General features: G+C 41.0%; 1 protein-coding gene across 2 annotated transcripts in view; it reads right to left on the bottom strand.

Moving 5' to 3' along the window:
- FBXL7 (F-box and leucine rich repeat protein 7) overlaps positions 1–26,470 on the bottom strand; it is a 187,000-nt gene that overhangs the window by 9,035 nt on the left and 151,495 nt on the right. The gene's annotated exons all lie outside the window — the stretch shown is intronic.

Raw genomic sequence — 26,470 nt, 5'->3', positions numbered from 1 at the left:
CTCTTCATGTGCACACAGAAAGCATTCCTTTCCAACAGACTAAGTGAACTTCAGTTGGATTTGAAAAAAAAAGCCCAGAAAAGTAAATGGTGAAGAAACAGTGTACCCAGAAACTTCTTACAGAGCTGTTGCACAAAATTTACATGCTTTTTTTGCTAGGGTTAATTGTCACACTGGAAGCAGTCAACTCAATAAAAAAAAAAAAACCCACAAAACAATTTTCTACCTTTGTTATTTCACTTTACTGGCAAAAAGCAAGCACAAAAATAAAGGGCCCCTGCTACTAAGAAAGGATGCCTTTGCTGTAAGATTATTTCAACTGGTTCCCCTCCATGCTGACATTGCTGCCTATGAGTCATTTCCACTACTGCTCCCAGCTCTCCAAGCAAAGTAAGTAAAAGACTGGAAGAAAACTAGGATATAATTTTGATAGTCAAGAAAATGCCATGGGCAGTATATTTAGAGATCCTAAGATATTTCAGCAGTACACCACACAAAATGCAACCACTGTATGAGAGATGAATGCTTCTGCTGAGCACACTCATTCCAACTCCGACCTTTCAGTACTTATCTCATCTAGAGACCAATAGAGGAACCACAATTTAGTGCTCAGTAGAATAACAAATATAATTAATGGAGTAAGAACAGTGCTTTTAGAGCACCAAACTTCCCTCCACGTCACATCTTCTGCTATCATTTCAGTGTTCAGACATTTCAGGGAAGTGTGCAAAGCCACCTCCTTTAGTAACACTTATTTTACATCTCTGTGACTGTGAGAGCAAAGCTATGGGGCTAAGCAGGGTAGAACCAGAAATGCATTCAACAAACCTGCCCAAATCTGCATTTATGCAGAGTTTTAAAATGAAATACATTTTTGATGAATTTGATCAGTCTATTCCACATGAATTTCCCCATCGTGCTTTTACTTAGTCCAGCACAGACATACTCTGATCTCAGTAGCTACATCAGTAGCAACCACAGTCTGCAAGGGAGAGAAGCACAAATACTTAACTGAAGAACACGAGACACAAAGTCTTACCCAAGCTTACCCAAGATCACCTAGTTTAGTTGAGGAGAGATCAAAATCACCATGTCACACTGTGAAGAAAAAACCTGCACTACTCAGCTCTTTACCCCTTCCTCTTCTGTATCTTGTTTTACTTAGAAACTTAGTGACAGGAAAAACATTTTCTTCAAGGCTTCAGAGTCTATGCTATGGCTACGTGGACCTAACCTAGGGATTTGTGTATTTTTGAGCAAGAACTGTATCTCAATGCAGAGTGGGTTTTGCAGACACTCTGCTCCCCTTTGAGACCTCCTAATACCCCCTTGACAGCTATTGCAAATAATTGCATCGAGGAGTGTTATTTGGAAAGCATCTGGTATACTCCGGTATTTTAAAAATGAGATTTACAGCTGGAGATAAAAAAAAAGCACAACAAACCCCCAGCAGCAGCCAGGCTCCTGCAGACAAGCACTGACTCCACAGACCACTTAGGCAATAGTCCCCCAGATTAATTTTTGCAAGGACTTACCATATGTTTGACCTCCCTCACATTACCACCAAAAGCAATGACAGTGCCTGAAGTTAAACATGTGCAGAAGATGTGGCAGACTTGGAGCCTTTACCTATTGCTCTTCTCTTGAGATTTTGAGACAAGGATAATTCTAATATAAAAGAATACACATTTTTCCAAGTGCGGAATAGATCTTCCACTACTAAACGTAGTTGGTATTGTGAATCCTGCTCCTTTTATGTTTTCATTTGCTTTGGGCTTTTTGTTTGTTTGTTGTTTGTTTGTTTGTTTTTACATAAACCAGCACAAAAGGAGAAAACAAAATTATATAAATAAAACAAAGAACAAACGCTTGTTTCTACACCACAGAACAGATGGTACTAAAAGTAAAAGCAAAAAAAGTAGTTTTTTAACATCTGCTACAAACAATTTTTAGTACTGTGGGAATGATTACCTCCTCTAAGACAGCATATTTTGAAAACATCCATTTTTATTCAGTTATTGTTGAAAGCACCTACAAATCTTTGCCGGGTTACAATCTTTCCTACTCTCCATTCCTACTTAAATACAAAAAAGTGTTTAATACTTCCTAACTCTCCCCACCTCCTCTGGTGATCAAAGCACCAAGTTAATACGGCTCACCTCCACTCCTTTTGGACCAAAAGTGACATTCCCTCATCACTCCTGAGCACACTGTGAATAATCAATACCTTAGACATTCTGGGCATGTAATGAATTACCAAAATGTATTTTTAACTTAGATCTAGAGCTAAAAAGGTTTTGACCTTCTGTTTTATGAGTATGCTCCGTGCTTACTTCATGTTCTCTTAATTCTCTCATTACTATGGCAGTTCCAGATGTGCATCCTGTGTTTCCTTTATTTTCAATCCTGAAGGTGCGTCTGGTGAAATTTGCTGCCCTCACCTTCAAGGCATGGACTTCCAAACAGACACATACACACGCACGCACCCCGTCTCCCCGCCACAAAGTATTTTGGAAAAAGCCTGTAGTGTTGTCATTATGCTTAAACAAGAGAGTTGAGAGGGCGTTACTGGTCTGCTGAGCTCGTAATGCAATACGCTCTCAGACGGGAATTTTGCTGGTAGCTCAGCTGAATGAACTCTGTATAGAGGTTTTCCCACTTACTGTTCGCTGTGCACCCCTAAGGGGGAAAGAAAAAAATAGCAGGTGAGTCCAGAAGTTTTTGCCAGCAAAAACTTGGAAAGCTTTTTACTAGTGTTTAAAGCTTCAGCAAAACACTTGCTCTACTGTACATTTTCCAGGTTTTTCAAGCATTGTTGGGAGAGGCTTCCTATAGCACTATCTGAACCTTAGGGGTTTCCTTCAAATTTTGTTCTTCACCATTTGCTAACAGGCTGAGTCAGTCTGAGACAGAGCAACTTCATGACAGTGTGACATTCATAAACATGACCCTGCAAGTGCCAATGAAGTTACTGATTGCAGTTCTCAACACACATCTTTCCACCTACACGCCCTATACAAGCATTTATTTTCCTGAAAGAAACAGTTGTTCCCAAGGCCAAAATGCGGCTTTACATTTTGGTGATCCTGGAAGGTAAAAAACAAATTACAAACCAGCCCTGTGCTTCCTACCCTACAACCTCTTTTGCCCCTTTGCTTCCCCAGTTACCCATCTTCTGTGCAAGATGCTTTTTATTAAAGCTTTACTCAGGCTCTGAAAATTGTTTGTTGATGTAAGAGAAAATTTCTTAATAATCTTTAAAGAAATCTTAAAAGATGCATGCCAGAAACAGAACTATAAAAGCTGACACAGAGGGAGAAAATGCACTGGAGGGAGTTTGCTTATTCCATTAGGAATCTGGTTTATTTCAAAGGATTTCTTTTTCCCCCGTTTGTTTCCCAATTACTACATACATCTGGGGAAAAAGAGCCTTTAAATATATATTATTTGAACCAAGATCTAGTATCTGTTCCTTCTGACATTGACAATTTGCAGCCTCCAATCTCAGAACCAGAGAGTGAAAACAATGTTGTATTTTCTTTAGTCCAGCCATGCACATTAACATGGGTCACTCGAGGTCCAAACCCCAGCACGAACTTTGTGAGACTGAACCATTTTCCATGCTTAAAGTGTGACTCCATTCAACTGCAGCTTCCACTGTGGCATTGCAGGTATGCCTTTTTTAAAGTGAATCCTATACTCAAGTGAATCCTATACTCAAGTGAATCCTCAAGACAACAAAATTAAAAAGAAAATATTGGTAAATATAAATCAAACTTCAGATGCTTATCCGACAACTAAAAAGGAACCTTCATGTTGATCTGTTGCTGCCACTGAGGTTTTTAGCAAAGCTAAAGCAAGAATTAAACCAAACTACGTTCAGGCTCTGAAAAGTCAGCATAGCTGAGAAAAATAAAAGGCAACTGGTGTTTTTGTCAAAATGTTAGATGCAAAATATTGTGTGCAAGAAGCATTTATGCATAGTACAGAACTTAGTACACAGTAATTAGCATCTCTTCAATAACAGTGTGGCACAGATACTGCATATTTTACTAAGTGCAATGCAGGTATGGACTTCACATTTTTACCATGATACCAGCAATTTTGTGCAGTACTCCTTTCAAAGAGACTGGGGAATGTGGGAGCTGAATGGTGGTAGCAGCTACAGTCCACAGTGCAAAGGGGAACAGAAGCAGCTGACAGGCTTCTACAGGGGGAACACTGCAGGGCAACTCAAGGAGAGACTTGTGAATTTGACAGACAGATGTCAAATATGGCTGAGTGCCCTTAGAGGAGATTAGGAAAAGAAATTAGCGAGGGCAGCAGGCTACAACACGGACATTTTCTTTCTAAGGCCCTGGGCACAATGAAGTCCCAGAAAAGGTGATAACTACAAAAGAGCATCTTCTGCATCACAAACATTCTTGAGTGCTTCTCGCAGGCTGAGGTACCCTGCTGACCTTGGTTCCTCCCAGCTCCCCGATTTTGGGAGGAATCAAAGAGCACATGACAGCAAAGAGGGAGCTAGAACAAAACTCACCATGCAAACACACATGGGGCTGCAGCAGTCAAGAATGTCAGAGGAAAGGGTTGCTCAGCAGAGATATCTGTGTGATTTTGCAACCTTTTACAATCAATAATGTACAGAATGAAAAATGGGGTTGGATGAGCTCTCTCATTGCTCTCCAAGTACAACCAAGTATGCTTAAATCATCTCCGATATGCATGTTTGCCCTATTCTTAACTTCCAGGGACAGCTATTACTTGACTCACTGAGGTGGCTGTTCCAGTGTTGTCACCTATCAAGTTTCTAAGTTTTTCCTCTTACCCAATTCGTATAAGAAACTCTTTCTTGCCCCTCTATGAGGGATTGCAAAGGGTGAGAGGTCTCCACTCTTCCTTCAAGTATTTCTCACATGCATTTGCTCAAACTTCAGTCCCTTCTTCCTAGTCACATTTCTAATATTCACATTGCTCCTAGTTTCTCCTTTAGATATTCCCTATAATCTGTGTATTTCTCTTAAAGCACATCTCTCCAAACTGAGTACTGCACACTACCGCACCTCACCAACAATGGCTGAAGTGGAGTCCTTCTCACCTATGTTTCACGGAAACCACACTGTCAGCCTTCCAGACTTCATCGGTCTCAGAAGGATGATGCATTCACTATGTGATCTGATTAACTGTCCGGCTTCTTATGTGTCATGCAGCTGCCTGGCATTTATTTTCTTCATCCATGCTTATATAATCTATCCATCTTCCCCACACCTGTCTCCTTAGAGAGTGGTAGCTTTTCTCTCTCCTTAATCTTCTGTTTTTTCAAGAGCATTTTGAGTACTGAGCAACCTTCTCATATTGTACTCATTTTCAGCTTTCCAAAGATACTGCAGGTCCAGTGTTGCAAATTTTGTCCCATTCCTTTGTATATTGGTAGTTCTGTATCTCATTTAAATTCAAACAGATCACTTCTGCAGAGGTATGGAAAAATTTAGCGACATGGTAACAAATACTGTAGGGAATAGCAAGGCAGATCCTTAAAAGGTCCTTCTTGAAACGTCCTCACAGTTGACAAATACTCAGTGCTAACTATGCAATATACTATACTCTTTAGTGGCCACCTTGTGATGATTTCATTTAGTCCATCCAACACAGACATTCAAAAGTCTAAATAAACCTGAGATAGTTTACAGCTACTATTTCCCTCTTACCAGACAGTTTATTCTTACCAACACAGAAAATTAGATTGGAAACTTAAGAAGAGTAAGCCCAAGGGAACAAAAACACTTTGACAAAGATGGAAACTTGTTTCTTAGCCTGTGAGGTCTTGTAGGTCATGCAACTCACTTTTTCAGACCAAAGACCTGCAACAAAGATTGATTTTTCAGTTTAAGAACGAGCAGCCTTGGAGCTCATGAAGTAATCGCATCCACATGCTCCTGGACCGAACGGTTCCACAGAACTTAAAATAACCTTTTACGGTTTTTAAAAACCTCTCATAGAATGTAATAAGAAACTGTACCTATTGTACAAGACTAGAGACTTTGTTGCAAGAGCACGTGGAAGAGGGATATGTTAGCTTAAATTTGAGGCCATTTCATAGTAGTTTCTATGTGACATTTTACACCTTGGATTATACTGGTGTAAATTCCCTGTGATGTTGAGCTCCAGCTTTCTTTAGCCTATAAACTCCTCCACATTTGGAGACCTGATCTTGCATTCCTGGCATAGTCACACTAGATGCTTATAGTCAAACAGCACTGCAAGTGAAGTAATTGTTATAGTTTTATTAAGCAAATAATTCTTCCTTACAATGCATTTGTCAAAAAGCTGGAACTAATTCCCCCCCTGCTGACTTTGTCCCCTGCCATTTGGCAAGAATTAATTTTATCCCCATATTTTTTAACAGAGCTAAAAATGTGAAGACTGAGGGGAAAAAATAAGTAATCAACCTATTAATTTATGAAGTCAGAGCATCTTAAATTTGCTTTCAGTACCACTGATGACACTAGCTCAGCAGTTCTGAGGAAAGAGTTTGTCAGTGCATTGTTGCTGGGAAATTACATAGAGATAGATGGGACAGTGCATTTTTTCCAAGTTCAGTAGATATCTTACCCCAAAATGAATTCCACACATGCTTAAGTACAAGACCTTCTTAAACCCCTTCAGGTCAGATGCTCTTCCAACTCCTTGTGGTATGCCAGGGACCTCCTCCAGCTGAGCTAGTTTGTGTCTACACTAGCAGCCCAGAAAGAGGAGATCTAAGGAGAAAAACTTACTGCTGAGAACTCGACAGCCACAGGCCTGGGAATTGGGTGTTAGCTTTTGGATGACATCTAATTTAATCCACAAATCTGAATGCTCACTAGGGCTTGTCTCTGGTGCTTTGGGTGTCCTGTCAGCACATAGTTTTTGCTTTAGTTTCACCTGAAAGTAACTGGGTTCATACACCTTGTGGTGGTAACTGAAGCGTGGTAAGAAGGGACAAATGGGACAGTAATTTCAAAACTGAGCTTCAGAGCTGAACAAAAACGCTATTGCAGATGAACCCATTGGCTAGTGAAGAACCCCCCACCTACCTCCTCCAAACTTTGAGTTACCACCTCCCAACCTGACCAGCACCATGGAGTGGCATCCTCTGCCCTGCTGGGTTCTCCAGACTGGATCATCAATGGACCCGACACACAGCATTTCATTTCGGGATTACCACACCTATGGGGATCCAGTCCTTTGCTGCTCAATGCATTGCTTTGAAATGTGCAAATCAGTGTGGTTAAGATGAAAACAAGCATTCATAAGATGCTTACATATAAACATCTCCCATATACTTCCGTTTAAAGGCTTAAGACAAATAAGACAAGAAAAACATAGTAAGTTTTCTTAATTTCAAGGTCATGCTAAGAAGCCTGCCATCCTCTCTCTGTCTCCACCTGACAAGCTGTTAGAAAGTCTTAATTAATGCAGGAACTCCACCCTGGTAAATACAAAAAACCTTTCAGTTCATCCAGAGAATGATTCAGAGATACAGGCTTCCAGCTACATTCGACCTTTTCTTTGAGTTACTCTGACATAGTCCAAGGTCAAAATTTTGTCAGGTAGAACACCTTCTTGCCTGACTAGGCAACACTTATATTTCTGTGTTCCACTTTTCAATGTATTGATCTTAATTTTTCATTTAAAACTCACTTTACAGATGAGTGCACATTGCTTAATTCTGCCTCTCAAGCTATACATACGTGGGCAGAGCCAGTGATTTAGAATGACACTGAGTTGGAGCAAACAGATCTTCCTCTGTCTTTAAATGATATGCTAACATGAAGTTTGTGTTGATGCGAATGTGTATCTTAGGTAATTTATAAAGAAAACTGGAACAAACGTCTAATGGCTGCCAACTTCAAAATGTAGGAATCCAGTCAGCTGCTCCATGCAGGTGTAGCTGTTTCACTATTTCACCTCTCAAAAAGTGGAAGAATTTGGAATAAAAAAAAAAAAAATCAGTTCACATTATTATAGAAGTTCAAGGCAAGTTGCTGGACATAAATTTATGGGAGGGAAACATTTTCAAAATTCCCAGTTGTCACACGGATCAAAACCAAGAAGACCTGCAGAACCCTGAAAGGCAGTTTTGGTAGATGTGTGTTGCTCTAAATGGAAAATAATTTAAAAAGCAGAGGCATGCTTGCCTCTGGGGAAAGCAGACAGTATAATCAATTTGTTGTGCAATCAAGATGACTTGCATCCAGTTGGTAGCAAACTCTACAGCAGACAAATGAATCCCCCAAGAATAACTGTTCTCCAGCATATTCAACGAAAGTTAATTATTAGTGTAAAAGAACATTGCTTTTCATAATGAAATACTGGCATTTTAGAAGTGCACAACTCTCAGAAATGATTGACTTCCAAATTAACAGAGGATCCGGGATCTGGCCTCCAAAATAAAAGGTAAGCAATAGGCTAAATAGAAGAAGGGATAGTAGCAAAATATTTAAAGCCATGAAGTTTTGCTCCTATCTTAACACTCAAGCTTAGATGCTAAAGATTCATTAAATCAATGTAATTTAGAATAGTCCAGATATCTTTTCTAAAATAAATTCAAGCTTTGTAAACATAGGCTTTGACGATAATCTGGGAAGAGACAACCCTCCAAATTATAGGACACAGCACAAAAAAGTAAAGCAAAACAAAACAATCAAACAAAACTCCCACACCCATAAACAAATAAGAAAGTAAAGCCAATCTCAAATTAGCTTGGGTCAGCCCAGCTTCTTCTGGATTGTCCTGTGAGACACCCGCAAATGCCCACCTGGTGTCCCAGCTGGGGAGTCGTATGCCAGAGCAGATGATGTCTCCCTCTGCCAGCTAAATTATCAGTACGGGAGTGATAACAAAACAATAACAAAAAATGCTGCCAACAGAAAAGAGAACACAACACTCTTCTGTTAAAACTGTTCAGTTAGTTACCATGTCTTCACACACTCCAGGGTGAGCGAGGTAATTTCCAATCCTGCAGGAGGATTACCCTGAGGTGGTAAGAGTTTTCCAGGTTTTACAGATCACCAGAAGTGTTTCTTCCCAAACTAATGCTTTTGCAGACGAGGGGGGACTCCATCAGGAAGACCCCTGCCTGGGTCTGTAGGATGGCCACACATTACAGAAAATCAGCAGAATTGTGCAAAGCGTAACCGAAGGTCGACCTGCAACACCTGCTCCTGATCAGCTCACATCCATTTATATTTCAGTTTCCAAAGTTTATTTTCTTTCCCAGGAATGAGATTCCTTCAAAAGCACCAGCCAGCATCCTGGCAAGCATTTTCTCCTTTTTCAGGCAAATACCTCATTTCTAGGGTTGCATCCCTCTTTCCCTTTGACACGTGGCCAAAGTGGGGAAGCAAAGCTGGTCTCCAAGGATGGAAAATGGTAGAAAATAATGGTACAAAACTTCACTTAATCCACAGTTTTACATTTCTTACAAACCCACAATGCTACCACTACGCTTACAGGCAAAGCAATAAATTCAGCAAAGAGCTGGCCAAAGTCAGTTCCCCAACAAATCGCCTTTGGGACCTCGATGAAGGGAACACTCTGGAAGGGATGAAAGAAAAGAAATGTGCATCTCTAAAGCAGAAACCCAGGACACCTGCACAATCTAACTTATCCAACACCTCTCTAACAAAGATACATAAACCAAGGATTTTTCATAATAAACCCTTCACATTATAAGAAGCCTGGAGTGACAGTCAGCAGTCCCTTCTTCTATTACAAATACACACTATATTCATATAATGATGCACTAAGCAAGCACATAGTGCTTATTCAGAACCATAGGGATTAAAACTTTGTTTATGGGAAATTCAGGAGTTAAGCTGAGAGACACAGCCACTGGCAGCTTTCTCCTACTAGAAAGTGTAACTGGCTCAAGCTCGAGTGCACTGAGTTACGTGGATTCCTGACCACCAGTGTGAAGCAGTCCCAGACTGTGTCAAAACAGATGGTACTTCCAGCTACAAAAGCAGTGCATGAGCCATCCTCTAAACCCAGCCTCGCCGTCTGAAGCCCCACTTGCTGTGTCTGTGACTCGTGATGTATTAATATAAATTGCAGACTGCTATTTATATGCAACAGCATATGGTACTCTGACATTTGAGGAGTATCAGATGTACATGCATGCAAGCAAATGAAGAATTCAGAACTCTGTGTTTATGACAACTTCAATAACTTCCCAGTCTACTAAAAGCCATGATAAATAATTGCCTCATTGTGCATCAAATATTAACTGACTGTAATTGTTCCTTTTCAGTGCATTGTGATTTCATTTTACTGAAATGAGACAAACACATTTATTCACCAATTGTTTTTATGTAATTTTGATGTAATTAAATCAAAATCAATATGCAGAAAAATGAAATGTGATATTTACATCTACCCAATTGCTGAAAGAGTTATTATTCAAAGCAAGTACTCTGACACTATCAAAATCCTTCAGCCTCTTATTTTTTGTATTAACCTAACCTAATTATATTAAACACCATCACTGATTTTGAGCTGTATATGCAATTTCACATTTATCCTCAGATTCAGTGTCACCAGCTTATGGCAATATTTGGCAGCTTGACAGAAGAGCCCTTTTCTTTACGAAGCCCAGGAAAAAAGTGATCTTGGCAGGGTGATCTTATCAATATATATAAATAACTGATGGGAGGGTATACAGGAGACAGATCCAGCCTCTTCACAGTGGTGCCCAGTGACAGTCCAGAGGCAATGGGCACAAACCGAAACACAGGAGGTTCCCTCTGAATATCATCAGGAAACATTGCTGTGAGGGTGACCAAGCACTGGCACAAGTTGCCCAGAGAGGTTGTGACATCTTCATCCTTGGAGATATTCATAATCTGTCTGGACATTGTCTTGGTCAACCAGCTCTAGGTGGCCCTGCTTGAGCAGGGGGGCTAGACTAGATGACCTCCAGAGGTCCCTGCCAATCTCAACCCTTCTGTGATTCTATTAAATAACTATAATACGCCTCCTGCAAAGAGCACAAAAAGTTTAAGTCCAGCATTCAAACAAGCACTGTATGAACCTTTGCACTGTAATTCCAGGCATCTTCAAACTTCATCTCACACCATGGGGGTCTTGCAGAGTTTGTTTTTTTCCTTACACCAGCTCGAGCTCTAACTCAACTAGTGTCTGATCCTCCTGTTCAAAACACCTTTTGTGACTGAGACTGTAAATGATCACTCTCATTGTTAAATGGTTAAAGCTCGAGCAGGCAAATGTCAGCTGGTAACACAACCATTAATGAGAACTGGCTTAAGGGATACTTGTTCTGCAGTGTTTGCCCCCAGTCCAGAGAACTCCCTGAAGATCAGCACTGGCTCTTGGTAGTTGTAGAAATCATGGCCACTTTTTGCCAGAATTCACTGAAAAACCAGTCTACCTTAAAAATTCCTCCTCACCTGTGACAGATGTCAGGTTTACCTGAACATAAAATTTGCAATTGATGGGTAAAAAAGTCCTCTTAAGCTATTACATAGCTATTGTCTTCCATACCTTCCTTATAAAAAAACTGGTGAAGTACAGACTGGATAAATGCATACTGAGGTGGACCAAAAACTGACTGAACTGCTGAGCTCAAAGGCTTGTCATCAATGACACAAAGTCCAGCCGGAAGCCAGTCAGCACTGGTATGCTGAGGCTAATACCATTTAACCTCTTCATTGATGACCTGGATAGAAGGACAGAATGCACCCTGAGCAAATTTGCAGATGACAGAACTTGGAGGAGTGGCTGAGCTGCCAAAGGGACCTTGACAGGCTAGAGAAAAATGGGCTGACAGGAACATCACAAAGTTCAACAAAGAAAAATGAAATTACTGTACCTGGAGAGGAATGTAACAGCACAGTCTGGGGGCCAATGAGCTGGAAAATGGTTTTGCAGAAAAGGTCCTCATGGACACAAAATTGAACATGAGCCAGCAATGTGCCCCTACTGTAAAGAAGGCCGAGAGCATCCCAGGCTGCACTAAGAGAAATGTTGTCAGCAGGTTAAACGAGGTGATGCTTCCCCTCTGCTCAGCACTGGTGGAGCTGCATCTGGAGTCCCCAGTTCTGAGCTCTCCAGTGTGAGAGAAACATGAACACACTGGAGAGAAATGCCATGGAGAAAATCAAGAAATTGGAGCATCTGACATATGAGAAGAGGCTGAGAGAGCTGGGATAAGTTATCATGGGGAAGAGTCAGGGGGATCTTATCAATTTGTATAAATACCCGAAGGGAGGGTATAAAGAAGTGGAGACAAGTTTTACGCTGCTGTTTAGACAAGTTGACCCAAGAACTTTCCCACCCTTTATCATCAGCCAGCCCTGATTTGTCAGCCATCCTTGCCTTTCTAAAACAGAGAAGTAAAACTCTTAGTGAATTTGTCAGGGTGCATGAAAAATGACAGACAGAGTAACAGGGAGTAATTGATGCTTATTCTCATCAGCAAAGCTGCAACACTCTTTTCTGTCTGGTTGGCACAGATACACTCTTTGTGCTAAGAAGCTATGCCCTTGGTACAACTTTGTCAAGGTTGTTTCAGTACACACTTTTACAGATTTTATACTCCTGATTCATAACATGCATACTCCATTTGGGGAGAAAAGAAGATGAAGTTCACTGCAATGTACATGATCTACAGAAGCATATTAAATGCTGCAACTCTGGGCTGATAAGAATGCTGTGCTTCAGTGAAAATTCCTTAAGATGCTCTCTTTTTTTTTTCTGCAGTACAATGAATATACTGAAGATCCCTGTAACTTCTAACTTGAGTTTAATAGACAGCATTCACTGGCCTCAGTTCTGGGACTCCTGAGCAGCATACTCCATTGCTTGTCTTCCTCCTTGGTGCAAAAAAGCAGCGTGCATTCTCCCTCTCTGCAGAGTTGAGGCTGCAGATCCCTTGGTGGGATGTGCTACGTGAAGTTTGTGGACAAGGACTACCTGAGCTACTATAATAAACTAGCACTGAAGTCCTAGTGAATTCACACTCAGAGTACCTTCAGTTCACCTGACACTTTTCCTTATAAGACACTTCAGAAGTGAGACTGATTGACACAAAGCACAGGTGAAAGTTACGCTCTGTTGAGCTGGTAAGAGAGCAAAGCAGTGTTCAGCTGGTGCACTAGTGTTATATTTAAGCAGTGAAGTGTTGACAAGGTTGTGTTTACAGGATGTGTGATATAAATTAAGGGACATGTAACAACCCTCAGGTTCTAGAAAAGGCATTTAACACTGTACTACAGTTCCATGAGGTACTGAAGTCTCAGGTGGATAAATTATGGTGATGACTTCAACTTCTCCTTCTTAATTGCACAAGACTTCAAGGAAAAGACTATCAAACACACAAAAAAGGGGTACTTTTAGCATTTTTTCAGTATAATTTGGAAACATGGAGCATAGCAAATAAAGAGGGATCACAAAGTCACATTATAAAACTTTTAATGAGAAGGTAAAGAGAATTTATATTAAGAAATGTTTTAGAAACCTGCAGTGACTTCACATTTTCCAGCTCACTGGATTTACAAGCTAAGAGGCTGATGCTGCAGTATCTGGATGCCGAGTACTTCCTGGAATGTGCAGAATACCTGTGGCTACTGTAAGTTCAGAGCATCTCACAGGATCACAATTCGCCTCACCCCACACAAAACCTGAAACCCTGCCAGGTTGGTTCACTCTCTCTGTTCTATTCATGGCAAAGAGGCTTTTCTAACATCAGTAATTGCCTGGAAAGTATTCCCATCATTTCATTATACTGAGCTACATTCCACTCATACTGGATTAATGACTATTTATAGCATGTGCTGTGTATAGTAACATGGGACTGTGAAAGCATCAGTATGAGAAATGTAGAATTAAGATGTGAGATGAGACTGCAAACATTGGGCCACTAAGCTACTATAATGTAATTATAGTGACATTTACTTTTTGCTTCATTTTAATTCCATTTACAGAACACGTGAGCCATGTGCAAGGCAGCGATAATTCTGATATCACACACAATTCAGGAAAATACTTTTGTAGCCCTGAGGGTGTTTCAAGGACTAGCACAAAATGCTGAAACTTTCACTATTTAACATCTTATCCAGTTTAAAAGACAGTGAAATCTATTGCCAATTCTTGATCACATTTCAGTTTGTGGGTAGAAGTGTCTGCATCACAAGGCATCTCTCCTGTTTGGTTTGGATTGACTGTTTTGACATGGGACATAGAAGGAAACAGAGGCGACAACAGAATTGTTTCTTTTGAAGTCAGACATTTTCACTGACAGGAGTGCATGAGGCAGCTTCTGTCTTATGGAGGTCTCTCTAGTGACAGAGCACTGAAGTCTTTCCATATGGATTCCAGGAGTTAAATTCTCCATAGGAGCATCTCCATACCACATGCAACAGGTGGTTTTTTTTGCTACCTGCTGAAATGGAATGCCTGTACATCAATTTGGAGACAGAAAACAAGCTATCAATGGTCTGTCTCTCCACAAAGCTTCTTCACACATGGCTTTTGCAGTTTGAATTCTGCCAGTACAGCATCAGGCTGTGATTTAACTGCATAAACTTACAGCATGAAAGTAGCTCATACTTACACAGAGTGTCTGTTCCCATTTGAAAACCACACAAAAATGAAAGGCTTTGGAGAGGTACACAATGCCTCTACCCACAAGTGCTGATCATTAGGCATGGACATCAGCTTTTCTTTCCTCTGAAACAAAGGTGGGTTGCCTGCTTTGAGACTGAGCCAAGGGCCCTGCACACTCCAGCCAGCTGGTCACTTATCTTCATTACTTTTTATATCTACAGCACTCATTAGTGATTCTACTGAGTCTTCTTTACTGAGTATAATGAGGTTCATGCAAGTGCAGCCATATCTGGGGAACAATTCAGGCAGAATAAGTTATTTCAGCTGAGACAACAGCTGGCAGAGCCCACTCCTTTGGCAAATCACTTCATTCCTTCTAACACAACAAAGACTCATCTGCCTGCAGTACATTGCAGCAAGCTCACCAGCCTTTCTGTGAACAACTATTGGATGCCTGAAGGGATTTTAGATTTTTGTTTACAGAAAAACTCCAGAATGTCAAGAACATGAGGCAATCTCATCACACTTGAACTGCTTTTAGCTGCCTTGCAGTACACTGAGGTATGGATGGAGGGTGTGCTTCTGTGCCCTGCCCTTGCAGCATGAGATTACTGCTGATATCAAAATGCAGTCTTGGAACACATGATAATGGTATGGCCCAAACTTTGCAGGTGGTCTGGGTAAAATCGCCTTCTAAGATAGGAACGCAAGTGAACCATTTGTGCTTGTGTAAAAAACATATAAAACCAGAGGATGCTTCCTCAAATTTATCACGTTAAATGGGAAGAAAATCATCACCCTCCAACCAGACACCTGAAAGAGGAAGGAAATCATCAGCCAGATAGAGCAGCGTCCCAGTCAGATGCCATGAGCTGCCTGCTCTCAGATAGGTGGCTGCAGGCAGAGGCCCAGACCCCATGGAGTGTCATGGGGTGCAGGAGGGCCTGTGGGTGCAGCCTCACCAGCTGCAAGGAACAGCATGGGGCCCCAGGAGGTGAGAGCACCCACATCTCCTGCAGGTTGTGGCTGTACCCCCAGATAGGGCAGGGGCTGGGGGGTTAACCCACATATGCTGGTAAAGTGTGTGTGTGTGTGTATGTGCACCTGTGAAAGAGAGACTAGAACTTTTGGGGATTAGTTAAAGCTGTTTATCTGTAGGTGGTTATTAACATTTATTCAGTGCTCAGTGTTGTGATTTATCTGTGGCATTACTCATACTGATCCCAAATGAGCAGTTCATTGACTACTAAATAATTGCAAGTGACTATTAAACTGCTTTGATCCTAATTTGGGTACAAACCACGTGAACTGAATAGTACCCTACTGTAGCACACGGCTGTGATTCATCATTCACTGCTGTTTGTTTCTGTTATGTTCTTAAGGATGAGAAAACTGACTTACGGCAGGTGTCAACGAGAGTTTCAAAATAAAGCTAGGGATTAAAGAGTGTTGTTTAACCAGCTGCAACAAGCCATTGCTTAGAAAAGGTGTGAACAAACTCCAAAAGCAACCTAGATCTCACTGCGGCTTTGAGAAGCACTGGTAGCACTGCGTGGTGGCACAAGAGTGATATGCTGAACACCTGCATCAAGGGATCATGTTCTGCCTCGGCAAGGGCTGCAGCTGATTCAGACTCTGGTTCTCCAGCAGGGAATCTCAATCTTGGTATAATCTAATTATGACTCCAAACATACATGTGTATATTTCCACATATAGCTATATTTGGCTATATCTATAGGCAGATTAGTGTAATTACAGATGGCAAGAAATTAAACAGCAGCTCTGAATTTTTTTACTAAGTATGGAAAGTACTGGAAACCACAGAAGTGCTATGAATGAAAAGTTTAGCTTTCATTTATAAAAGTGTGTGCCAGGGAAAACTTAATAATATACACCTAATATAATTAGGAAACCAAATGAAAGACAATTAGCTAAATTATTTAAAACACTTTTTCTCAGGAAAGGTGCCAAATTCCTTATGAGGATATTCCAATCACACAATTAAACCAGAAGGATTTTACCCTATTAACTTCCTCTCTTTTCTTATTTTTTGTCTTAAAATATTTAAGAACAGGAATTGGCATGGTACAATAAATTAGTTTCTTTGCAAAATTATATATAACTAACTAAAAAAAGCTCCAGTAGCACAATGATAATGACTATTTTTTAAGCTGAGTTAAATTAGTCCATTATGCTAAAATTAATTAAAAATTAATTAGTTAAGCCACAGAATATTCTTCTGACAAGTATTTGATATACCTTTACAGTAAGGGGCACTTACACAGGTTCCATCTGCTATGTTTAAAACTGAGACACTTTGTGATAGCACTGCTCAGAAAACAGATAAATATGAGCTGTAAAACTTTAAGAGATTTCAAGCTACTGAAATATTGTTAACTGTAAATTTACACCACAAGGAAAACAGCTTCCTGTGTGTGTCCAGTGTATCCTTGTAACTCAGGCAGGCAACGGCCCTTTCCTGGCAGTAATGCTACTCAGAGTTGTACTGATCTATGAGAGGCACAACCACACTACAGTCTTTTCCAGGCTTCTACTCACGTTTTAACTGAATTCTCCCATATTAAACACGTCTCCCCTTTCAGCAGAGTGGCACAAGCACAGGCACAATAAGCCCTGAGAATGATTTGGGGTTGTATCTGGCCCGCAGGTGAGCTCCAGTGCAGCCAGGGGGGTGATGCGGCCTGGGGATGCACCAGTGCAGGACCACAACTCCCAGTGGTGGGAAATGTGGAGCATGGCCCAGAGCTGGGGGAAGCTGCAGCGGTGGGAGACAGGCTGCAGAAATGGGACACGTCCCCAAATGATGGGAAGCACAGTGGTTTCAGAGGATACCATGTGCACTGAGCTGGCTTCAGTATGATGGTGTAAAAGTGCTGCCATTTCAGTTGTTTCCCTTTGGCATGCCCTCTGTTGAAACCTATAACTCCACTGCACAATATGATGTCAAAAATATCATACAGATAATGACGAGTGGAGCCAGAGGATGAAGCCAGGCATTTACTCTCATGTTTTAATCAATATAAACTGGACTAGGAAATTCAGTTGATACTTAATTGTGTATTTTAAAATAAGCCATTGTAGCTATTGCACTAACCCACAAGGAATTCAGATGCTGTTGGATGACTTGGCAAGCTTGTTGTAAATTCATATTCTGCTTCTCTCAAAAGGTTGTATCCAAAAGAAACACTGCATCAAATATATTGTTAAGACTTTCCACAGAATGTGCTTTGACATCTAAGCAAATTTTATGAGCCAGGGTGCTTGAGAAGCTTAAGCAACAGACCTGATGCTGATGCATCTGACAGATTCAACACTTGGAGAAAATAAGTTGCCTGTCTTCTTTTGACATCTGAACAGGACATCCCAGCTGCTTGGCTTCATGCACCCCATCAGTACTCTTGCATTGGCATTCTCCAGCTTCAGCATGCAGACGGCCACAGCACGCAGCTGGGCTGAGCAGCCTCCGCTGCAGCTGGCACTTATGTGATCCTGGTAATACGGAAGGAATGAAGGAGCCCCAGGGCACTTGCAGACACCCATTGACTCAAAGCAGCCCACAGGCACTTGAATTACATCAATCATCTGTGAGCATGCCACAGTATTAACTGCCCCCTGCGTTCCCCACCATAGCTTCGGCAGTTCACTTCTATCATGTCTAATTAGTCACCAATAATCATTTAGCAACCTGGGAAGCCGCTCTCATATGGCAAGCACAGCCTGGTCACAGAAGAGGTCTGTTTCCTCGCAGTTGCACATTCTGGTACCAGAGCACTAAAAGAAAGTGATGCTCATAATGCTGCAGAAAGATTAATTTCCTCACAAAAATATTATAATTTGGCATGACCACATGGTGCCACCAACCTGACTGTGTTCAGATATCCCGTGCAGATGATGCAGATTATGACATACTGAAAACCACAGTAACCAATGCATCTAATAGTTGTGGTCACCCTGCCATGCATCTTTCTCTGTCCTGAGGTCCCTCTGCTACTCTTTGAACTCAGACAGGGCTGATTAAATGCAATCTGTCATTTTCCAGCACTAGTAGTAAAAACCATGCAGTCAGACCAGGCAGTAGTTGCAGCTGCAGTAGTTGTTCACCATCACAGGCAATAGTTGCAGCTGACAAAATATGAATATGCAGATACAAAGCATTCTAGTTTAAAGGAAAACAAACAAACAAACATACACAAAAAACCACACAAAAAAACACAAAACAACAAAAAAAACCCAACAACAACAAAAGCCCAAAGCAAACAGATTACAGGTGCTTGGGGATGAAGCTAATGCACAACACAACACAAGCTTCTCAAACACCTCAATTTAATGATGCTCGCAGACTTGAAATGCAACTCTCTGGACACACCACTGTACTATGCACTTTGGAATCACCAGCATCTTGCAAGCAACACTGAAAAACCTGTCAACCCTAAGTTTCATTATTTGAAATAGTTTCGGTTTTCAGTTCAAGTTTTGTTCACCTGTATGACAGAACATACCCAAGCTGAGACACACTATGAGGATTCTGCTAGTGAATCAATAACCAAAACAAAGTCTGTTCAAGAGGAACACTGTTGAACATTCACTCATCAATGGTTTTGAAATCTTATAAAGGAAGACTTGATATCAATTTAAAAAAATAAAGAAAAAAAGAAAAATCAAAATGTAAATTAACCAGCATAAAAACATGGAGCTAACTATTGTCAGATGCCTGTGGCAAGTGTGACGTTAAACCTTTTACCACTGGTTTCAACCGTCTGGCCAATACATGACACATTTCAGTTTTCTACACACTGTACAATAACCACATAGTAGATTTAACCTTTGTATATGAACTTTTGACCTGCAAACCCCAAAATGCCACATTGCACACCACAACAGAGATGTTATGCCTTCAGCTTCTCTCAGCCACAGCACCCTGAAGCTCCTACAAGTCTTTGCAGAGAGGCTCCCAGAGCTTGCCCCTTCGTGCCGCTGTCGGCACACACAGCACTGTGCTGCTGGCAAGTAAACTTGGCGGAGTCTCGCAAAATACACAATTCAACAATCAAGAGCCTTGTTGAGTTGGAACTATTATTGGACACAACTCTGGCCCTTGTGTCCCCTCTCTGTTTATAAGGCTTACTAAGGATATAAACCGTTGCTCTTAAATTATGAGGACCCACGTTTATGAGAGCAATTATCCTTTGTTTGTTTAGAAAGGCTATTTGTCTTTCTCCTGTCTTTTAAATGCCTCCCTGCATCCTTTGCCCAAAACAAAGCAAAATGTTTGGATTTTTATTTGAGGGCGGGCTCCATCTGAAGTTCACTTAATGAGAGGAAATCTCTGCTATAACCATTGGATGCGGGGAGGAGCAGGAGGAAGAGATCAAGCCTTGCTCCATTCAAATGAAAGCCAGGCAAGCGAGTTGTTTGGAGAAACAGATAAAGTTTTTGCTTTTATACCTCTATAAAATCCATTATAATGTTGGGCTGGTTTTGCTTTAAAAAAAATCACAGTACACATCACTTAGTAAGTACCTCACTGTCACTGTGAACTAGGGTAAGGTAGCATTGGAACATTTGCCTGGCCTATCTGCAGTCTCTTCAGATGAAATGGAAAGTAAAAACTCACTGCTGGGGGTTTAAAGAGACCATGCTATCCCTAGAGAACAGACTAATGTACAACTTCCAAAAGAATAAAATGTATCTTTGTAACGCTGCTCTATTCAGAATTAATACTGCCAACAAAAAGCACGTTTGAGGTCTGCAAGCGAGCTCACTTGGCTGTCTGACTGTGCTTCCCAGCGAGTCGTCAAGAACCGAGCAGAGATGGATTTCCACCGACGGCTTCAGAAAAATGATCCTACATATCAGCTCTGTCATTCCTGTAACTCCAACAAGACCTTAAGCCCTGAACAGCCCTGTGGCCTGCAGCCAATTGGCTGTTTACCCTGGGGACCGCTGTTCTTCCTTCCTCTCCAGAATTCGCATCACATGCCCTCTGCTACACAAGGCAACACCCAGACTGAGCCTGTGAAATCGCCTACTTAACAAAAAAGAAAGCTCAGTTGCCTGGAAAGCTACGGCAGCAGTAGGGAAAGGGAACAGAAAGGCCATGTAGCTCCCCCTTTCCTCAGGACACACCTCCTTACTGTCAGTTAGATCCAAACTGAGCTTTGATCTGAGGTGCGCTGGGTAAGGGAAACCCTCCATCATACTTAGAAGCATGAAACTCCATAGAGGTCCTTCTGAGAAAGGAGGTTGGGACAGATCTAGAGTAGCTGAGTTTCATCTTGGAAAAACAAAACAAACCAAGTGATTTTTAAAACAAGTGCTGCAGAAGTGTGTGAGCAGAGGGGGACACAGGGCTGCGGGTGCGAGGAAAGCTGCTGCGTGGGCAGAATGTTTGCGTAACCACCAGCCACTGGAGCACGGAACAGAAATGCAGCACGGAAAAAGCCTTCCAGGAAAGCGGCAATTGTTTTGTTCAAAAAAGCCTGATGAGAAGATACTTCAGAAATGAAATGCATTTTCTAAATTAGGGAGTTATTAATTATATGACAGGGAAAACTCACGCCTTTGAGTAAACTTCAGCAGTTGTTTTGCTCTCCATGTAGTAGTCACCCACCACCTAAAGGACTTTTATTCACTGAAATTCAATGTTTCAATACAGAAAGAGGAAAGTACCAGTCAGTTCAGGCTGAAAGTGAATTTTGCTCTTTATAAGCCAAAGTCACTGCCACTCCCTAATAGAGTTTCCATGTCCAAATATGATTAACAGACATATTGTAATGGGACTTCATGACACTTGTCAAGTTATACTAAAGGAGCTTATTTTTCATGATGCAGGATGCATCACATTCTCAACGAGGCACCTCTCAAATAAAATCACAAGTTTCCCTTCTTTTAGAACCTGCTTTCAATGTTAAGTGAATACAGTCATCTTTTGGTAGAAATATGTAGTATTAATCATGAAAACATAAAGATGAGATCATACAAGATCTAAATGCCATTCTACTTTCCAGAAGTAGTCTTTTTACTCCCCAATGCCTTTTTTTTTTTTTTTAACCATCAACAACTGTTTTTATGGACTAACAATACGCCATGTCCTAAATATGAATTTTATAGAAAGCTTTTGCTGTAAAAGAGTTGTCTGGTTTGATTAATAGTCATCTTGAACAGGAAATACTTGCATAATGTGAATACATCTTGGACACAGATCTGGCTCACAGTAGGTCTTTTGTGCTGCAGAGACTAACCTGGAACTATTCCCACTGATACTGCTTTAAACAATCCTGCTGGACTGCACAGAGCAGATACCAGCATCTCCTTCTGCAGGTTTTAAGCTGTCCAGCTGGAGAGAGGAATTTACCCAAGTTTCACCAGCTAAAAACAAAGAAGAGAAACTGCCTGATCACCAAGCTGTGTAAACTGGCCTTTCAGTCAGAAAGCCTCTCATCCCTGTCGTACAGGGCAGCATCGAATGCTTGGAGACCTCTAAATATGCAGGGGTTAAATATGGAATATCTGGGGTTACTTATAAGCTGACAAGCAAAACCTCTGCAGGCAGCAGTCTAAATCATAAAAAGGTGCTAAGACAACACAAAGATCTGCTGGATTAAGTCCACTTGAGTTTCTAGAAGATGCTCGATTAACATCTACCTGGAAGGTCCTGAAAGAAACTGGGCAGCCAAAGAGAGAGCTGGGAAGATCTCAAAGATGACTTACAAGAACAGGAAACAAAGTAAGGGTGATCAGTTGCTTCTTGCCATTAAATGAAGGATCCAGACAGTTCAATATGCTCATAAGTACTCTAGAAAAAGTGGTTAATAGGGAAACAATGGATACAATTTTTGATACATTAAACTGTTCAAGGATATAAAGATGAAGGCTTACTTTGAATAACTGGAGAAAAGTCTTAATCACACTCTGTTACTGGACATTTAATTGTCAAATATTTTCATGTAGACATGAATGAAACTCATTTGGGTAAACTTTCAGGCACACATACACAAATACAATTTTCCATACAAAGTGAAGGAGTTTAAGCTGACCATTCCTATTGAGTGGCATCTTGGGACTGCAACAGACAGTTACACACCCTAGTTCAAAGTAAATATTGTCTCAGACAAACAACAACAAACAAACCCACAAAAAGCAAAAGCAAAACTCTCACAAGGAAAAAAGAAAAGGAAAAAGCAATCATCATCACAGAGCAACAATACAACTCAAGTACAGTGTGCAGTCCTGGTCCTCTCCTCTCAAAACACTTCAGTGTTTAGTTTCTTCTCTTCCAGAGAAAAATGCTGAGGACAAGCAAAAAAAACAGAACTAAACACTCCTCAGTCAGAAAAAGAGACAATTGCAAAAGAATATGATTAAGATATGTACAATCAAAAGCAGCACTATAAAGCTACACCTTGCTTATTCTCTTGAACTAGAGAACAGAGGAGACAAATCAAACTAGCCATTGACAGGCTGAAAACAAATGGACATGAAATGGTAATGGTCTCTAGCTGGAGGATGGCAGCATTTGCAGAACAAGACCTATCACCTCTCCTCCTAACCTATTCATAATGCTTGTACTTCTCGCTCAGCTCCACCACTGTTTTAAATCTCACATCTTCCTCTCCCATGTGGTTTTTTAAATCCTGTAAGCATGCCATATAAGCAATTCCAATAAATACAGGACTGAAAACACATTATCCTGCAAAGTGTTAAGAGCCGCTGCCTCTTCTGTACAGTATTGCAAACATGATTAAAACTGATGAGTGTTCTCAAGCCCTGAGGCTGACTAGAAGGTGCTATTAAATGTCTCTTTTTATAAGAACAGCTGGAGCCAAATGGTGGTGAAAAATTAGTGAGGGCCATAAGTCAAGAAAGTAAGTTGTGAACTGGGTCAAGAAGAGGTTAAGTTGTAAACAGGCAATCTGGCATTTAGGACTGAAAAAAATGAATGTGCAGTCAATTGCTTAAACGGGTAAATATTAGGCTCCCCAAACACATGTCTGAAGGTAGAGGAAGAACAAAACACAGCAGAAGATGGGCATTTGCTGATAACAGCACACAGGTAAGGTAGACCTTGGCAGCACACATGGGAGCCAGTGACTTAACTCAGAAGACTGGTGTGTGCAGCGTGTAAGCAAACTCTTCTGCTTGCCTGTACTGTGTCAGGGCCTTCCTGAAGTTCAGAGAACCAGTAGAATACTTCTTAGAATCTTGCATTTCTCCAAAAGGAATTTTGCATTCTGCAAAGCTGACAGAGTTTTCTTGACAGATATTTTTTTTAATTTCAGCCAAAGACCACCTGCAAAAGTCATACAGGAGAGTTTTGATCCATGTCTGATCACCTGTAGTGTTATACAAGAACTCTGGTGGAAACAAGAGGAATTTTATTTCCCCAGAAGGTTCTGCAAGACAAAAACATCCAGAAAATGGTTTGTATTTGTCACTATTATTAAAATTTAGTCAAGGAATAAAGGAGAGTATCTTCCCAGCTCTCCAGATCTCAGGATGAGTAAACAGAACTGTAGTAGGTATATGGCAATTAAAGACAAGGTTTAATACTACAAATATCTAAAAGTTATTGCTTGTTATTGTCAGAGAAAAAAAAAAAAAAAAGTAATACAGAAGAAACAGTTCCCCTCTTCAGAGCTTGGAAGGCAACAGAGCTGAGGAAGTATCTCACACAAGCAGATCACATTAAGAAGCCCCCGCCTGGGAATGCCTGACATGGAAAAAACAATTCATTTCCAGTGAACAAAGAAGCAAAAGCTGCTGTTGCCACCTGAGGAAAGGGAAAAGGACACAGGCATGGGAAGGAAGAATGATCCTCTAGTTAAGGTATCACATCTGCTCCAGGACTGCAGACAGTTATCAGGCAGCCTAATACATAGCTGTGGTGTTTCTGCACAATTTACAGAATAACTGTGCAGTGGCATTTTCCCAGAATATATTTCCTTACCCCTTCAGCATCTCTCCACTCATGCACATACCTGAGTTTCTGCAGTAACTAGAACCCCTCCCCTGCCCAGGGTCCACAATACTACAGAAAGGCTCTCAGGTAGTGTTGCACACACGAAATATTGCCTGGCCAAAGCGTGATTCATCTTCCTTGAGAGTATTTATGTTACAGTGTCCTATTCGCCCCATGTAGTTACAACATCAAGCAGCCCTGCGCAGTGCCAGCAGCTCTTGCCGCCTTCCAGCTGCGAGCGCTGCTTCGGAGAGGAGCTGGGCTGCTGCCCAAGCAGGGCGAGAGGCAGCGAGGGTGCCGGGAGACGGAGAGCGCCCGCCTGCCCCGTGGTGTCACCCCAGGAAGGGAGAAATCAACTTGAAGTGAAGCTGCTTCAGGGAATTGTTCATCCCGATCTTCGAGACTGCCCTGATTTTACCACTGCAGAAAGGTCACTTTTGCAATCATGTGCAACTCTATCAAACACGTTATTTTGAAAGTAATGCTGAGAACACAGTGGGCCTGTGACTGATAAAACAAGGAAACTCCACCAAGGTGTTTTTAAAAGGTTTGGTTTGAGGGAGAAGGTAAGAAACCAACTTAATGAAAAAGCAACAAACCAAAACACATAATGCACAGAGTTCAGATTTCTGAGGTTTTATACATTTTTTTTTTTTTTCTCAACACTATTGCTGTTTCTGAGATGGTCTGCTGTACTCCAGGAACAACAAAGAACCACACAAACAAACAAACAAATAAGCCAAGTTCCCTTTACTCTATTTGAAAAGAATCAGGTATCATCTGACAACTTTATTACAGCTTTTTAAGGATACTGAACACCTGTAGGGAACAGTAAGAGCCCTAAGAGAAAGGGAAGGGAGCTAAGCAGGAACAAGGAAGGACATTCATGGACTTTGCATCAGAAAAGGAATCACAAATGTGTTTGAGTGCTCAGTCTGAATCACTAGAACTATGTTGCCTGTGGTTAAGGAGGCACGTTGCCGTAAGACGAAAAACCTACTTCCTTCAATGATTTATATAATACATTGCAGTGTTATCAGCACACAAAAAACAATTGTAAATTGAGAGAAAACCTATACTGCTGTCAGGAAAGGTATATTGAGTATCAAAATATTATTAATTGACTTTTCTACAGGAGAAAAAAAAAAAAAGCTAGATTTCTCAGATCCTCATCTTTTCTTACATAAACTTTCAGAAGAAAAGCCTCGGCACCATGTTTTTAGGAGCTGTGGCAGTCAGCCACCAAAGGCATCCAGCTGCCTGGAGGAGCAGGCAGAACCCAGCCAGCCCCAGCCTGGAAGTTGACCTTGCTCACTTGACAAGCGTGGCTATAACCCAGGTGGTACCACTCACAACAGCTGAGATCACCAACAACATTACTTAATTACGGGGAAAAAACCAAAATCAATACTGATAAATCCCCTCAAGCCTTTGAGTTACTGCTTGCTTTGAATCTCACCCCTGCAGTTTAAGGCAATGGTCATCTCTACTATGCACAGTTATTTAAAAATAGTCTTCTCTTTAGTGTGTTTATGTCAGTCTGCTTCTTTTGACTAGCTTCATCTCCTGAGCTTCTTCTACTTCTTCTGGCACTTCTTTCTGAAAGACTGCTGTCATATTGTTTAGCATACACTTGACCATCTAGCTTAAATGTTTACACAAGAGGCTACTTTTATGCTTACTAGTAAAATTCCGTTCAGCCGCATTGTTTTATTTCTCCATGACTAGTACACATTTTGAAAGATCTCCCCTTAAGAAATTCTTGCCTATCGCCATAATCTTTTGCAGCATTTTTCACAATATTCCTCATTTTTCATAGCACCACCTAAGACCTCTGTATGTATGTGCATATGCTTATCATACCTTTAGTTCCATATTGTGAAT

The sequence above is a fragment of the Streptopelia decaocto genome (genome assembly GCF_964273445.1).
Source record: "Streptopelia decaocto genome assembly, chromosome: 2".
Taxonomy (NCBI): Eukaryota; Metazoa; Chordata; class Aves; order Columbiformes; family Columbidae; genus Streptopelia; species Streptopelia decaocto.
Note: the sequence above shows the minus strand (reverse complement) of the source record. Positions and strands in the feature narration are given on the sequence as shown.